The sequence below is a fragment of the Plectrocnemia conspersa genome, unplaced genomic scaffold, assembly GCF_051122295.1.
Source record: "Plectrocnemia conspersa isolate PC_06_02 unplaced genomic scaffold, ASM5112229v1 ptg000009l, whole genome shotgun sequence".
Taxonomy (NCBI): Eukaryota; Metazoa; Arthropoda; class Insecta; order Trichoptera; family Polycentropodidae; genus Plectrocnemia; species Plectrocnemia conspersa.
This window is the reverse complement of record NW_028277173.1, coordinates 12,297,906-12,314,247: the sequence shown is the minus strand read 5'-3', so window position 1 is coordinate 12,314,247 and position 16,342 is coordinate 12,297,906. Positions and strand designations below refer to the sequence as shown.

At 31.0% G+C, this 16,342-nt stretch overlaps 1 protein-coding gene across 5 annotated transcripts in view; it reads left to right on the top strand.

Annotated features, from left to right (window-relative positions):
* The window catches only part of klar (klarsicht), a 210,741-nt gene that overhangs the window by 147,139 nt on the left and 47,260 nt on the right, over nt 1-16,342 (top strand). The gene's annotated exons all lie outside the window — the stretch shown is intronic.

Genomic DNA, 16,342 nt, shown 5'->3' with positions numbered 1-16,342 from the left:
TTTTCAAGGATTTCTTGAAACACTTAGCCCGGTACAAAAGTACAGGAAAGTGCCTTTTAATATTTGATGGAGCAGCCTGTCACCTAGACCTATCCATAGTTGAAGTTGCCGATTCACTCGATATATCATTATACTGTTTACCATCAAACACCACTCATGAACTCCAACCGCTTGATAAAGCCGTCTTTCGATCATTTGAGCACCATTGGGATGCTGAAGTTATAACATTTATGGAACAAAACCCAGATAAAAAACTCACTAAGGCAAGATTTAATATTATTCTCTCAAATGTGTGGTCGAAATCTATGACCCATAATAACATTATAAGCGGCTTCAGGGCAACTGGTTTGTATCCATTGAATCCACAGGCTATTCCAGAAACAGCTTTTGCACCATCTTTACTGACAGAGGCACCAGCTCCTCCTGTATCTGACGATGTTAACAAAGAAAATTCGCCATATCTCGTCTACCCTAGGCCACCAACATCGGGACCATCAACATCAAGAATTGAAGAAGAATTAATTGGTCAAACCCCAAACAAACGTCCTGGAAGGTTTTACCCTATGGTTTACGGTAGTTCTAGTTCGGACGATGATGAAGATCATGTGCCTCTCGCTGAAATAAAAAGAACAGTATTTAAGCAGCTTATGCCTACACCAGTCAAAAATACTGAAAAAACACCAATCGTTAGGAGAAAAGCCTTAAATTATAGGGGAACTCCAGTCACTAAAAATATGTTTGACAAAAACAAAGAAGAAAAGAATATAATAAAGACGTCGAATCTCAAAGGTAGAAGTGGTACTAAGCAGAAACAAGTGAGCTGGTATTGTCATGGTTGTGAAGAGGATAAGATGGCAGATATGAGGCAATGTGCTAAATGCGGCAAGTGGTATCACGAGGAGTGCGTTGGTTTGTCAGCAGATGATACGGACACTTTTGAGTGTCCTGATGGCTGTTAATCAACGGAATTTGTTGCTTTTTTAAGAATTCATGCATGAATAATGCATATCTATGATTATTGATCATAATTACCAAATATAAGATGCATATTTTGATTATTATAGTATGTTAAAGCCTTAGGCCTTATTACCCGACCATAGTATAATAAGGCCTAAAGATAGAGTTTTACAAAATGTTTAATTTTGTTTTTGTTTACGGCAAAAGTTGCCATTTTTTGTTTTTATTTTATAGTAATGTATCTATAGGTATACTTTACATTAAAATTAGTTGATTTCGATATATAGTTTTTATTTTATTTCAAATCTCCCTTAGCTAGGCCTTAATGCCCGCACCTACCTTAGTTTCCTTTTCTTCGACATCATTATATTGGGGCACTATAATTTAATGAATTTCAATCGAAATTTTAAAAACAAAATTTGCATATTCTGTTTTATAAAAATTGTAGGAGTTACTATCATAACATATTCATCTCAAATAGAAAAATAACCTACATTAAAATTATTTTTTATTTTTATTTTTATTTTTTATACTTCCGACACTTTTGTTAAATTATAATCAACGAGCGTATAACTACGGTCTCTAGTGGCTATATTTTTTCTTATCATAATTATTTATTCCAAATTGACGTATTGTTCATCCAATCATATCGTAACCATGAATCATCACAAATTTTGTGAGGCAACGATTGTTCTAAAACATACCAGCGAATATGCAATCTTATATATTATACAAGAAATTCAAATTTATAATATACAATAAACTTCACAGCGATTGTAAAACTTCTCGCAATAATTAGTTCCCATGAAGGAATTGCATCATAAAATTCTATCCGCATTTCCTATCCAATGATGCCCTAATGGCTCGTTTAGTACGAGCGAGCTTTCCGCGAAATTCCTCCTCTATTATGTATGCAAATGTTGTGTCGTAAGGGTTCTACCAGATCTGGTAACGACCGGATCGCGTGTTTGTGCTCCGGTGGAACGTGTGCCTAATTACAGGGTTGTCGGGCGGTGCGCCCCGTGTACTGTATAAGTACAATAAGTTTTCAGGAAGTGGACACCGGTTTAATTGACACTTCAATGGCCGAAAATCCATACCGGAGCTTTTGCCGTTCATCGTGCATAACAATTTGTAATTTAGATCTAGTTTGCTATTTAAATGATGATGATGATGATGAACGTGTATGTACAGCTACTGACCGTTAATTTGTTCGTTTTGTTTTGTGCCTTTTGTCTATTAGGTGATGTAATGTTCTATCTAATAGACAATCGAGGTTAATTATCGGGCTAGATGCATGCATGGATCGGTATTGTGTGTAACAGTTAATTTGATGGATGGGTTACATATAATATGCTGGATTGGATTTATATTGATGATACTATATTGAAAGTATCGCAAAGCGTGACACAATAGGTTTCATTTTAATTAATTTAATTGTATGACAAACTGAAACACTAAATACTATTGTGCTTTAATTATCCTCTTTAAAATACTATTTGTATATTCTTTATAAATAAGAAAAAAATATTGGGATATAGGATGGAGACTGCAATATATTCTACGAATAGTCTTATAAATTAAAATCTGAATCAATTTAGGTTAGACTAATTTATTCTGAACCCAATTTTAAATTCAAATGCATATTACTAAGTATATAATTTTTTATATATGATTTTCAAATATAGCAAATTATGCATACTTACATTATTATCTTACATATGATCTTCGACTTGTTGGGTGGGGTTATAAGTAGAGACAATTTAATAGTTCTACCGCTCACTGTTTGAAGAGATAATTTTTGTTTTGTTTTTAAAATTTAAAAAAAATTACAATTTGCTAATTTTTTGTTAAAAATAGTGAATTTAGATAAAAAAAAAGAGGCGCACGCATTTTGCACAAGAGCCGCATGCGGCGCTCGAGCCGTGGTTTGGTGACCCTTGCCTTCGCAAACGCGTTTTTTATTTTTGCCCGTTGCGGCCAGGACGTCATTACTTGAGAACGCTCCTCTTGAACAGGCGATTCAGATTCTCTACCAGCTTGCTAAACACAGGATGTTTTTGGCGACAGCTATGAGGAGCTGGAAAAAAATATTTGGTATCATGCTTATCTATTTTAGGTTTGCACTATTTTTATTTTTTCAAAATGCTTATTATTGTTTGTATAATGGACATCTGTAATACCATCTGATTTGTAATAAAAAAGTCAGATAACACTGAAACAGTTAAAGCAGTCAAATGAAAAGGACATTCGCAAACATATTGTGAAACACCATTTTTTTCTTTATTTTACAAGTAATATATATAAACACAAATAAAAATATTTAAATAATTATTTTTTAAATGAAATTAAATCAATAACATTGGTAACTATAATCGCCTCTAATCAAAAAATTATAATATACCTAAAAAAATAATAACGAAATAAAATGAAAATAAAAATTTACCTCTAGGCTAACCTTTTGTCAATAAAAATTACAACGGCTTGGCATTGACTGAAATTTTGCTGCTGGAATCAACTCACGTTTATGTTTTACAAGTTTGTGAAGTTCTTTAAAATTTGTAATTTTTTTGTCTCTAATCTTATATAAATGCTTAATTGGATTTAAGTCTGGGTTGCACGATTGCCACTACAAAACATCAATAGTATTGTCTTTGAACCACTTTTTTCCTTACTTTTTTGAGCTTCAGGTCATTGTTCTGTTGAAAAAAACATATTTTAATAGGTTTTCCTTAGCAAATGGTAACATTATGCGTTTCAAAAGATCCACATAAACTTTCTGGCTTCTAATTCCTCCATTAAATGTATGGGCCCAACACCACGCCGAGACATACAACCCCATACTTAATTGTTTTTATGGTATATCTTGGGTTAAACTCTTCATTCACAAATCGTCTCACATATCGCCTTCCATCAAAGCCTATTCTATTAAATTTACACTCACCACAAAATAGTCTTCTAGTCTGAGATTGTCCAATTAATGTGATTTTTGGCAAAATAACTTGTTTTATCAATTGTTTTTTTTTTGACGAAAAAAAAACTTGTGCTTCACACAATTTTCTTTAATATCACCTCCATGCCAAGTATGCATTTCCTTTCTTATTTCCACAGTGGTTTTAAGTGGATTTTTTTTTATAAATTCTTATTATTTTTCGATCCAAACGCACAGAGGTTTTTTTGCATTTCTGTTGTGAAAGACGTTTTCACATATTTAATATTTTTCAAAATATTTAAGGGCATTATAAATTTGATTTCTAGAAATATTAAGATTTTCAGATACACTTTTAACTGACCACTGCTTGTTGTGTTTTAAATTCACGATTATCAGTACTTTTGGTCCATGTTGTTCTGTAATTTAATGCATCCGAGTTTTAACATTTTTTACCAGAAATTATTTATTGCAATAAATTCCTCTTACAAAATTTTATTATAATCGAATCAAATCCGTTACTCGGGCTACTTTTACTAGCGCCAATTATTCGTTCTGTGTATCGAAAACTACTAAATTTTACGATACACCAATAGCGATTGCATTTTATTGCTTCTGGTTTGAATTGGTAACGAATTGAATATGCCATAAAACATAAGAAGCAGGATAACATATTTTCCACTTTAACGATTGGTATATATTATACAATTATACAAGAGACGATAGTTTAATTAATTAATTAACTGCTTGAAAGCTCCGAAGCTTCTTCTCTCGAGCTTCGTGTGCGGTTCGTTAGAGAACATCTCACTGATCGCCCACTCGGTTGACGAAGAAGACATAGAATATTTTAGAGAAAGGAGGTTTCGCGTGGGACGCATGGAAATGTGGCTAGATTTATGGAGGCTGTAGATACGTGTCGAATTTTACAATTTGACGTATTTTCTCACACAATTATATGTTATGTATTGGTTGCACCACTCGCATTTAGGTCAATAGGACGCCCCAGTGCCATTATCGGTAACTTTAGAATAAGCCCTAAGCGCTCTTTAATCCGTGAAGAATATAATTATTCAACGATTATCTGATTATGTGTTGACTGAGGAAACTATGTGTATTATGGAGGCCCGCGGGTAGTTAATAGGTTAATTTCTTAACGGAAAATAGCCGGAACGCGTACTAAATTCGGCATGTAAAATTTTAGACGATCCGTGAAAGAATGCTGATGCCCGGGCATGTTAAGGATTAGTTTTCTTTTTTGTTTGGCACCATTCCCTTATCTATTTTAATCCCTTGATGTAATAATCGATTAAATTATTGAATTTAGTATAATATACATATGTTATATTTCAAACTGATTCAAATTCTATTAGCATAATTATAAAGAATATATAATAGATTCTTTTATGACAATACGATTTGCTCTCAGCTATTCAGATATCTTGGTCATCAAATATATATGATTTGATTGCCAAATAATATTACTAAATTCTTTTTGATAGATATTTCTGAGATACCTAACATGTATTTATATGAGAGATTATAATTACTAAGCATTCCTATCAGACAAGAAACCCTAGAGTCGCGTCTATGTACATATCTGGTAAAGCATTTTTTTAAGGCGGTGTTTTATATGACTTGCAGAATATAGAAAAACTTTTTTTTGGTACTACATAATTACCAGCGCTTAAGTTCACGTGAAAGATAATGAGCTTACAAATCTCCAGGGGATATAGTTATTCCACTTTTCAACTGTTGAATATTATTGATTCTTCCAAATTTTCATCCGAGTACTACTAACAATTGGCGGACGTATTGATGAGGTTTATCCATTTTAATGTACATAATTGCCATTTACGTGTTTATAGCTTTATTCTACTTGATATTTAATTATAAGATTTTTTCTACTATTCTACACAATTTTTTTATATATATTTTTGTAATATATATGCCTTTGCTTAATATGGATCTTAACATTAATTATATATTACATTTATGTAATCTTTTGGCCTCTTCCCGTTTATATTTACTGAATTAATACATATGATATAAAATATCAGAAAATTTATGTGGTATATTTATTAGGAACATTCTTTCTATAATATCGTTTTAACCGCTTGAGAAATTGTTTAAACACTTTATTTTAAATTTAATTTTATCGCACACGCAACTGTACAATAATTAGAAATTGCGTTAAAATTCTATGAGCTAATTTTCTCTCAAGATTTCTTAGATTGTTTGCCAATTATAGTGTATTGTCTGTGCTGAATACTATTTTAGTATTTTGATTTTAGTTTGCGAGTTAACTGAGTTTTGTTTTGTGAGCTAACTGAAGACGTACACTAAAATAATATATTGTATAATAATAATGTTATTTTTTACTAGTATAAATATAACTTCACTACTTAGCCAGGTAAAATGTATCAAACAATTGATTAACAATTTTACTGCTCATTATCAGTAAAACTGTATTTGTTAAGAAACGGGTGTTCGTGTACCCTTGTGACGCCAACTAAACCCAAACCTAATGAAAGTTTAAAAACTATGGTTAGTTTTAGAACTTTCATTAGGTTAAGTAAGGCTTAGATTTACTTCGCTTATGTTTGGATTTAAACCGCAAATTCTGAAATTGTCAAATTGAGTTTCATATAGCAGCATATAATTTAATCACTAAAATTATATTTTAGCTTGTATATAGATATAATTTCACTGAAACACCAGTAAAAATATAATTTTACTGATAATACACATTCGCTGTTACATATACCTTAAAAAAGGCATAAGTATACTAATAATTTTAAAATATATTTTATATAAAAATTTATACTAGTAAACAATAATTAATTAGTTGTTTTCAATGTTGTTAAATTTTGTTAATAAATTGCTTATTTTTTTGTATTCCTATTTGGCGTATTTTTGAACCTTGTATTTAATATATGCAAATTTTCCAGTCAGTCGCTTCGTCATCATATGAATAAAAATAGCGTAAAACTACATAAAAATCCAATTTATACACAATAAATTCGGCATAACCTTCGAATTTATCTACCATTTATAATGTGATTATACCTTAAACTTTTTAATTAATACCAAGGCTCAATAGTTAGAATTTAATTATTGTCGTAATCATAAAGAACAGTTTTAATCATATATTTTTTTAATTATATAAGAAATGACGGATGGTGATATTAATCTCTATATACACGTTTCTTTTATATATTCTCCATTACACTATAAATGAAAAATCAACGAATTGCTTATATAAGTATTATAAATTAACTGAAAATATATTATTATACATATGTACATATATAATATAATATAAAATATACCTAGCCCTAAAGATTTATGAACTAATGAAATATAGTTGTACTTTATAATAACATACTTTAAAATCCGTCTAATCGATTATAAGGCGTGAGATTAATATTGTATTTTAAAAAATCAGACATTTATATGTGTGTATGTATGTATATTAATATATGCTGATCTATCAATATAACGTTAATTATTTTTACATATACGTATTTAACGATTAATAAAATATTTATTATTCTGATTGCGTTTCTGTATGTTTCTAATATTGGACAAACAGTTTTAATGTACTTTGCCGTTTTCTGAGGAAATAGCTTAGTTATAGAATTTTTTTCATAGATTGTCTTGTGTGTATTATTTTTGTTGATAGGTCAATGAAAATGTAATTTTAAAATGTATAAGAAACCAAAATTTTAATAGCAGCATTTATATATCGATATAACAATAACTGTGGTTTAATTTATTAATTCAAATATTTAGCTTTTCTAGATTTATATTTTTGTGTAGCATGATAACTTGAAATGGATTTTTAACAGATCCTTTTAATCCCGCATGTTGTGTGAAGCAACTATGCAACTTATTACGAACCCACACATATGTCCAACATATCATGAACACAACTATTCATCATGAAACATGCGTACACCCATGACTATATATAGACTTTATCTTATCACCCGACGTCTGACACATGGCGAGTCGCACACGCACAAAGCGTTCTAGAAATAGGCAAAAAGTTTATCCATCCAGTAGTATGTGTAACTATGTACTCGTTCTATAAGCGTTGACTTCCATTCATGTTACTCGGAATGACGTCCACTGTAAGCCTTAATTATTCGGATTAATTGCGAATCGCCGTTACCCACGATGAGATCAAGGGTAACAGAAGCCGGGATCAGACACTTAATCCGGTTTTGATACCTCCTTCGGTTTCCTGCCTTTTCAATATGTCTGTCATTAGTCGTATATTTTATCACCTCCAGCTATAACAGAAAATTTACTATTTAGTATAGTTTGATTGATTTAATGGGGTATCTAAATACCTCAAAATTCAAATGTATGAAATGAAATCAAATGTCTTATTTAAAGGTTCATGTACTGCCACTCTATTTTCTAGTCTTATTTTATAATAAAACGTATTGAATCGACGCGCGTATAATTAGAGAAGATCGATTTTTATCAGCGAGATAAAGTCGTTCAGATTGTACTATCGAACGCGTTTAGGCGATTATGTTTGAAGTGTCACTTTTATTATATTTTCAACTAAAAAAATATAATCTCGTTGATAATAAGAGCTTCTATTATTGGACGATGACGCTTTAATTAAAGGAAGGTTCTTTAATTCAGTTATAATAAACGTACAAATCACAGTAGACTCTCGATTTGTTTATTATAACTTAAACTTATTATAACAGTGGAAATATTGTGAGGCAGCCCTTCCTCCCCAGGAGGAAGGCTGCCTAATATCAAATTTTATATGGGTGCCTAGTCCCCTATAACGTTGTATTCCTATAACGAAGTCCCGGTCGATATTTATACGTTAGGAAGAATCTTTCTCCATGATCAAGCAAGTGTTACTGGCTTTAGTTTTGACCAAGCTTGTGTTATTTCATGTATAGCATCCAATGTCATCAAATTTTTTTTCGGAAATTGATCAAGCCATTATCTTCCTCGGCAAGAGTTTTGAAAAGACCAGCACGGTAAAGCTATGGTCCATGGGCTAAATTAAACTTGTATTAAGCGGTAATTTTGCATCCATAAGACCGTCGTTCGTTATCAATAAGCTGAACGAAAATAAACATTATCTATTAGCAATACTTGACTTCTGAGGTAACCCTTTACTTTTTAAAAAATATTCATTGAGTATGATTTGTGTAAATGACATTTATTAAAATAAAAAGGCCGAGTTGATAACTTATATATTATACAATAGTTTTGGACTCGCAGGTTGCCCACGTGTGCTGTAGAGAGAATATCTTTTATCCTAATTCACGGTTACCGCGCGTAATTATATTTAATGGTTTAAATAGATTTCACACTTGCAGTAATAACTAATTGGCACTGATATGTAATATAATCGCATCTGTTTCGATATACATACACGTATGAAAGTCGGCGAATTTTTCACGCTTCGAGATCGCACCGCAGATTAAAACACTTTCTCTGTAGGCACCGCCATGCCACCATACGGATCTGCGGCGTTATATTTAATGATGTTAAACTTAACGCACCATACAGTAGATAATGGTTTCTGTCTCTTGACAAATGAAAGACGTGGTAGGTAACTGAGCAATCCAGCAATCAGCCTGTCACTTTTTATTGATATCGTAAAACGGCACTGCCACTTTCGTATGTACCTTTGACACTATCGCCACGTCATTCTCGCATTATATATGTGTATAAACGTCTGTAATAGTTTCTACCAGCGAATTGAATCTTGACGATGGAACAAATTGTTGTAACTAGTTTATTATTTAGTGCGAGTCGAGGGAAATTAATAGCGATGCGACTGGTGAACGTTGAATCAATGATAGTTACCTTAAGATAGGTTTAGATTAGTTTCATAAAATGGTAAAATTGCAAGCTTATCGTGTACGATCGATTCATACATTAAATTAATGTGTTAATAGTTTTTGAAACTTGTTTCTTACTGCAAACGTGACTTTATCCACATAATACCGCTGATTTGATATTGCTAAATTTCAATGTAATAATGCAATGATATCTATGTTATATTTATAATCAGATAATTTTATTTTAAAATAAAACGTATAGATAAGATGCTTGCAGTTTTTCTGTTGATGTTAACAGCATTGTACTGATTATCGTTATGACAATTGGTCGTTTTGTTTGATTTTTTATTATTTAAAAACAATGTCATGTCATTGGAATCGTCGTTTTCCTGTCACGCAAAAATTTTTCGTGATTTATTTAATGTCAATATTTGTAAAACTGCGCTTAAATGGGTAAGAATATTAAGTTATTGATATACTACTATGCTTAAAACGTTATTCAATATCCATATCTGTATGTGGATATATGTATGTGGATAAATGGGTTAGTATGGATTCTGTATACCCTGATGCTTTCAAATACACGCTTTACGATGTTTTTTTTCAACGGATACGGCTTGTAATATTACACGAACGAAGGGTGTAAAGTTAAATTGTATTTTGTACTTCTAATTGTATTATGGCAGCACGAAAACGTTTGAGTGCCAGTGATCTCATCTACATCCTGACTGAGTGTAATTATCGTGAAGTAAATAAATTCGATATTTTTGTCTGAAATACGAATGAATTCTCAGTAGAGTTAAGCTATGAAAAATCAATAAATATATTTTGAATAATGAGTACATTTTCATACTATATGTTAGCAATAAAAATATTTATTTTAATTTAAAAACTAATATAACATGTTTTAAAATTAAAGTTTTATTTTAATTATTCCTACAGCCGAAAAGACTCATTCAGTTGTTGTTGACGTGGACTTTATTATCAGTGTTGTGTACATATTATGTATAATCTTTCTGTACTTTTTTTATAAACGTATCTAAATATATTATATAAAACTATTTTTCATTTACTTATTAAAGTTTTTCTCTACAATTGATTCTTAAATTATAATTTTAATTTTATAAAGAATTTTAATTTTAATTAATAAAATACAAAAAGCGTTTTTTATTATAATAACAATAACTCGGATTGAATAAATAATATCATTGTAATAATTTTTTTTAAGAGATTTAATATTAAAAATTATTTAAATTGATTGTAGAGATTAGAAAATTCAATATTCTATAAAATTTAAAAATCCATTAACTCTGAACTACGAGTAAATTAGGGAAATTTAACGATTACAAGATGTTTTATTTTTATTTTTATGTGACTGCTTCTTTGTTATTTAAAATTAACTCTTTACAGTCCAACGTCCATACATATACAGTCAACCCCCCCCCCTTATCTTTACGCTATCGTAAAGATTGGGACTTCATTATAGGAATATGTACTACGTTATAGGAGACTGGGCACCCATACAACACTTGAGGTTATGTTCTTGCAACTGTATTATGTGAGTTTAACGAAATCAGCAAATCAAACTTTTCCTTCCATTTTTTATGTATTAAATGATCTTGTATTTAGTTTGTAAACAAAAGCACGTTCCCTATGTTCTTATTGCGACACGCGCGTGAATAATGTCTTTGATTTTGCGAGTGCCAGGGGAGTCAAACGCAACAGTTTTTTGAGTTATTTTTTTAAAATACTAAAGTCTACAATGAATAAATTGTTTTCTGCAACATAAATTTGAACAGTGCTCTTGAAAATTAAAAAATTGGGCCTTTGAGATTTGTGCCAGTTAAAAAAATTATACTAGAATAATTATTGTTTCAGCAGGATAATTAATATCTATTGTTTAGAATCTGCATATTTATCAAAACTGAAAATAAGCAAGTTTATTTTTTTCTTCAAGTTTTATACAATGATGTATTAAAAATCATTTTATTTTTAAATCACAGCTTTAATTTAAATTATTTAACATGTTTCTGCGCTACTTTTAAAAGCACAATAGCTATATATATTATATTTTGAATCGCAATACCAATATTTCCAATTAGAGTGTTAATAGCACATCGGAAGGTAACATGTTCATTAGTTTAACGGCAGGAGTGCTTGCTAAACACAACTGCTGAACACAACCACGTTGTCTCCATTGTTAATCTCTACATATTGCCTCTCGATTTCGTGACTGTGTTTATCGATGTCGCTTGTTCTCGATTTCACTGAAAATCCGCAGAATGCAAGAGAAAACCGACGGATGACAACCGCACCGCTACCAAGTGTGTACAAATTGCACGCTCCGACGGCATCGAGATGCTTGCCATGGACCAATAATTTTCATTCAATCATCTTAGCGTCTCTTGAAGAACAGCATCAAGCAGATAAATTGTATCAATAAATCGGACATCGCCTTCTGACATTTATTTAATTATATTCTATAGATCACTAGGAAGATTAAATAGAATATTTAAAAATTATCAAATAAATCATTTTTAACGTACTTGATCCGCACACCTTATCAAAACATACATACTCATATAATCATACAGCTCATGAGTTTCAAAATTATTTGTATTAAATTTTGGATTTAATCTAGAGTTTATATTGCTTATGTATAATAACTATTATGTCAGTACAGGATTCATAAGTCTAGGAAGAATAAGATATGTACATCATATTCTGGTAAATTAAACCATGCAGACTATTGTAATGGACTTTCTATTCACTTGCGTATATGCGTATATATTTTATATGAGGCATATCATTGGTTTCCAATCTAATTTCGACTATTTGCCCATAGACCGAAATTGAACCAATTAAAAATCGGCCTCGGGGCGTGTGTGCTTTGTGCGACCGCGGAAATTAAACCGATTGTACGAGGAATTCAATATCGAACCATATATCGATTGCATTCCCACGAGATGCGAATCCGATAGTTGGAGAAAGAAATAAATATTTTAACCGCAAGCATGTGTATATATAATTTACTATATGGCATGCTCGTATCCGACTATTATATTATATTGTATGGTATTTTTGTGGGAATAATCTTATTGCATAGATCTTGAAATGTGTCGAACGAGAGACACGCGCGATCAGTCTTCGCTGAATGTTTGAGATGAAAGTGTAAAGCGACCTTTGACTCGCAACTAAAGACCGAGATCTTGGGTTAAGATCAACTATGTATAAAAAATAAGTAAACAATAAGAATATATGTATATAATATTATACATTCTCAATCTTCAATCATATCTCGTTGATGAGTCCAAAAAATTTGCCAAGATAAAGAAACCGACTTGAATAATAACATAATTAGAATAACCGTAGCAAAGTTTTAAGGAAATAAAGGACACCTTCATAAAATTCAATACACTTGAAAAGTATAGGAAATAGTATTTATTATGTATTGTCCCTCTAAACCTAATCAAATTAGTATTGACCCGCAATCCCTTAAGATTAGAGACTCGAATCCAAGTATTCGAATACCAAATATATATTCGACCATTTTTTAGCTATTCGTTATTCGAATATTGTCAAAATATTCGAAAATATTCGTTCATATTGATTTGTAATGGAATATTTTGAAATTGCACTAACTCTAAAAACACATTTTCCTTTGATGTGCCGCATAAACCCCCTTCCCTGATGTTTGTGAATTTTATTTTTATATCTATGTTATTTATAACAACCATAGCAACCCTAATGATATTTCAAAGTATCTGTTTTTTTTTATATTTAAAAGTTAATTTTTTAATGGAGAATTTTTTGTAAATTTAGGGATGCTGCGGGAGTTAAAAAAAGTTACCTCGGACATTTTTGTAGTTCAAGGTCAAAGGAGGAGGACATTGAATATGCATACATAACTCAAAACCATTTTTCATTTTCTATTAAAATAATACTTATTATTGCTCGTTTTTTATGTGTTGATTCATTTCCATTTTTTTTATTTTGGCGATTCTCACCCGGTATGAGCGGTCAAAATAATCCACAGTCCTCATGTCTTTGACCTTGCGTGATGTTAGTTACCATTCTAAATTAAAACGATGATTTCATCTCCACTCTTCAGGATGACGCCCGTTTTTTGGATGTGATATGCCTACTGTAAATTTTACTTACGTCCAATTTATGTACAAAACCCACACGAAAAAAGTAAATTATCCTAGCCCATAAAAAAATCAATCATTCCATTATGAATGATATTCATGGTAACAATTATTATTTCTTTTGATTATCTATTAACAACCCTACTTTTCAATATGTGGGTTTTGAGTTATAACGATCCCATAAAATTTCCTATCGATCCATCACTCTTGTGTAATACTACCTCCCGCATTCGATTCCCCATCGTAACTAAAGTTTCTCTATATTGAATAGACTTGAAGTGGTTCAAATTATTTCTTAGGGGGAATTTAATGTGTTTGCATGCGCTTATATGCGGGGACCATTAATGACACGTTTCGCTTATAAAATATTCAATCGCCAGAGAACAAACAATCGAATTTATGAATTTGTGATGAACGAAGGGTACAATTATCGTTATGCAATAATGTGCGAGAGGATAATTAGAGGAATATATTACCTGGTTTTGGAATGCGCTGTGAATCTGCTTATCTCAACAATGGTCCATCATAGTGAGTCATTTTAATTATTCGAGTTGAACCAAAATGTGAATCGTTGATATGAATTGCAGTATTTCTCAACACTTGTTCCATTATATTCATTGTCAGTGGTTATAATGAGTTTCACGAAATCCTCTGTTGCTTTTCAGTTTTATTAAAAAGCAAAATAAATTACCCGTATCGTTACAAAATGTTAATAAAGAGAAGATTTTGATTAAACATAATGATAATATATAGCGTAAGCTCAACGGAAACATGTCCGTGGTCGTTAATCTCTCAATTATTGGATTTTCTATTTTCCAGATTGCCCACAGCGAATAATGTAGCAATTTATTAACTCGATTATTATACCGTCAATTATAATATTATACGAACAAAACGTAAATGTAGTAAAAGCATTAACAAGTTATTTATGAGTAGGTCCAAAGTTTATTATTTTATCTAATAAAATGTATAAACATATAAATTGATTGATAGAATGTAACTTAATAATTATCAATAAATACAATGCTCATTCAAAAATATCAAACGTAAAAGTATTTTAAGATAAATATTATGTTATTGTTTATGTTATGATATATTTTTTCAACAGTTCATAGGTCGAATAAGTAAAAAACTTTCATTAGAGATATTTAATAGTATATTCATAACATTTAATTTATTAACGTTAGTTCTATCTTGTGTTATCGACTTTTATAAAAAAAATTGTACGGTATATTATTACAGGTAGTACCATGAGACGTGTATAATCTATCCTTATTGTCCTCTGATACTTAACCGTTTATGTGCCAAAGTGATTTGCGTGATACGTCACCTCAATGCCATCTATTTTTAGAATTAAAAAATAAATGTTAAATACTTGTTAAGGGCTTTTGACTCATATTCAAGTGGTTATACTTTTAAACATTTCTACATAGATAACTACATATATACTTAAATAATCTTGTAATATTATTTCGTACCTTGAGTTGGCTTGGTAATACGGTCGCAATGCGATTGGGCCCCGTACGTGGCTCATTGGAATAAAAATGTTAACGAAGGGTTTTAAATTAACGCTTTTTGTGCTGTCATGTATGGAATGAATGTTTGTACTACATGAAAAAAATATTACGACTTTATTTTTTCCTCATTAACTAAGGTTATATTTGTGTACTTTTTTCTGATTTATGTATGTAAATGTAGCATAAATCACAGGTATATTTACGTTTGATTCAATCAACATTTTTTAAATTTTCTTACCATAAAACATCACTGCTCTCACAAGACAATCGATTACGCGTATCGCGCGGCCTAGGAATATTCCCGCGATTCTCGATGACTTTCACGTGTCGGCCGCCCGGCTCTTTCTTATCTATTATCTTCATCTTTATTTCTTTTTAAAAGCGCCACCACCGCCGTAGAAAGTAATATTGCCCGTTGTTCCATCTGACCCTCGCGATCGTCGATAATTTCGTCGTTACTTTCCCGTTATAACGAGACCATGCAAAGCATCCAATAAATCATCTGAGACCAACGACTGACTGCTGGACGTGTCTTTCGAAAGACACCTTCATAAATTCGTTAAACAACTTTACATGGTACAGTCGTTTTATTGTCTGGCTGTGGGCTATATCCTCACAGTTTCGGATGTTTAAAGTCAACATATATTTGAAAATGATTGACATATCAATATATAATTAAAAAAAAAAAAAAAGTAAATATAATTGACGTCCTGCATACGCACCCGTCGGATAGCTGTGGTTATCTGCCATAGTGAGTCACCGACAAATTGCCGGTTTTATTAACCTAATAATAATAAGAACTATTCATATTATTGCTTTTGACTTTAATTTATCTACACTTTTCATCCAAATTTTTAATCATAAATTTTATACTAATTTATATATCAATTATACAATTTTGAAATTCCGGTTACTAAATATAATACTCGAGCTGATTTCTTTACATGTTTTTAATAAATATATTTG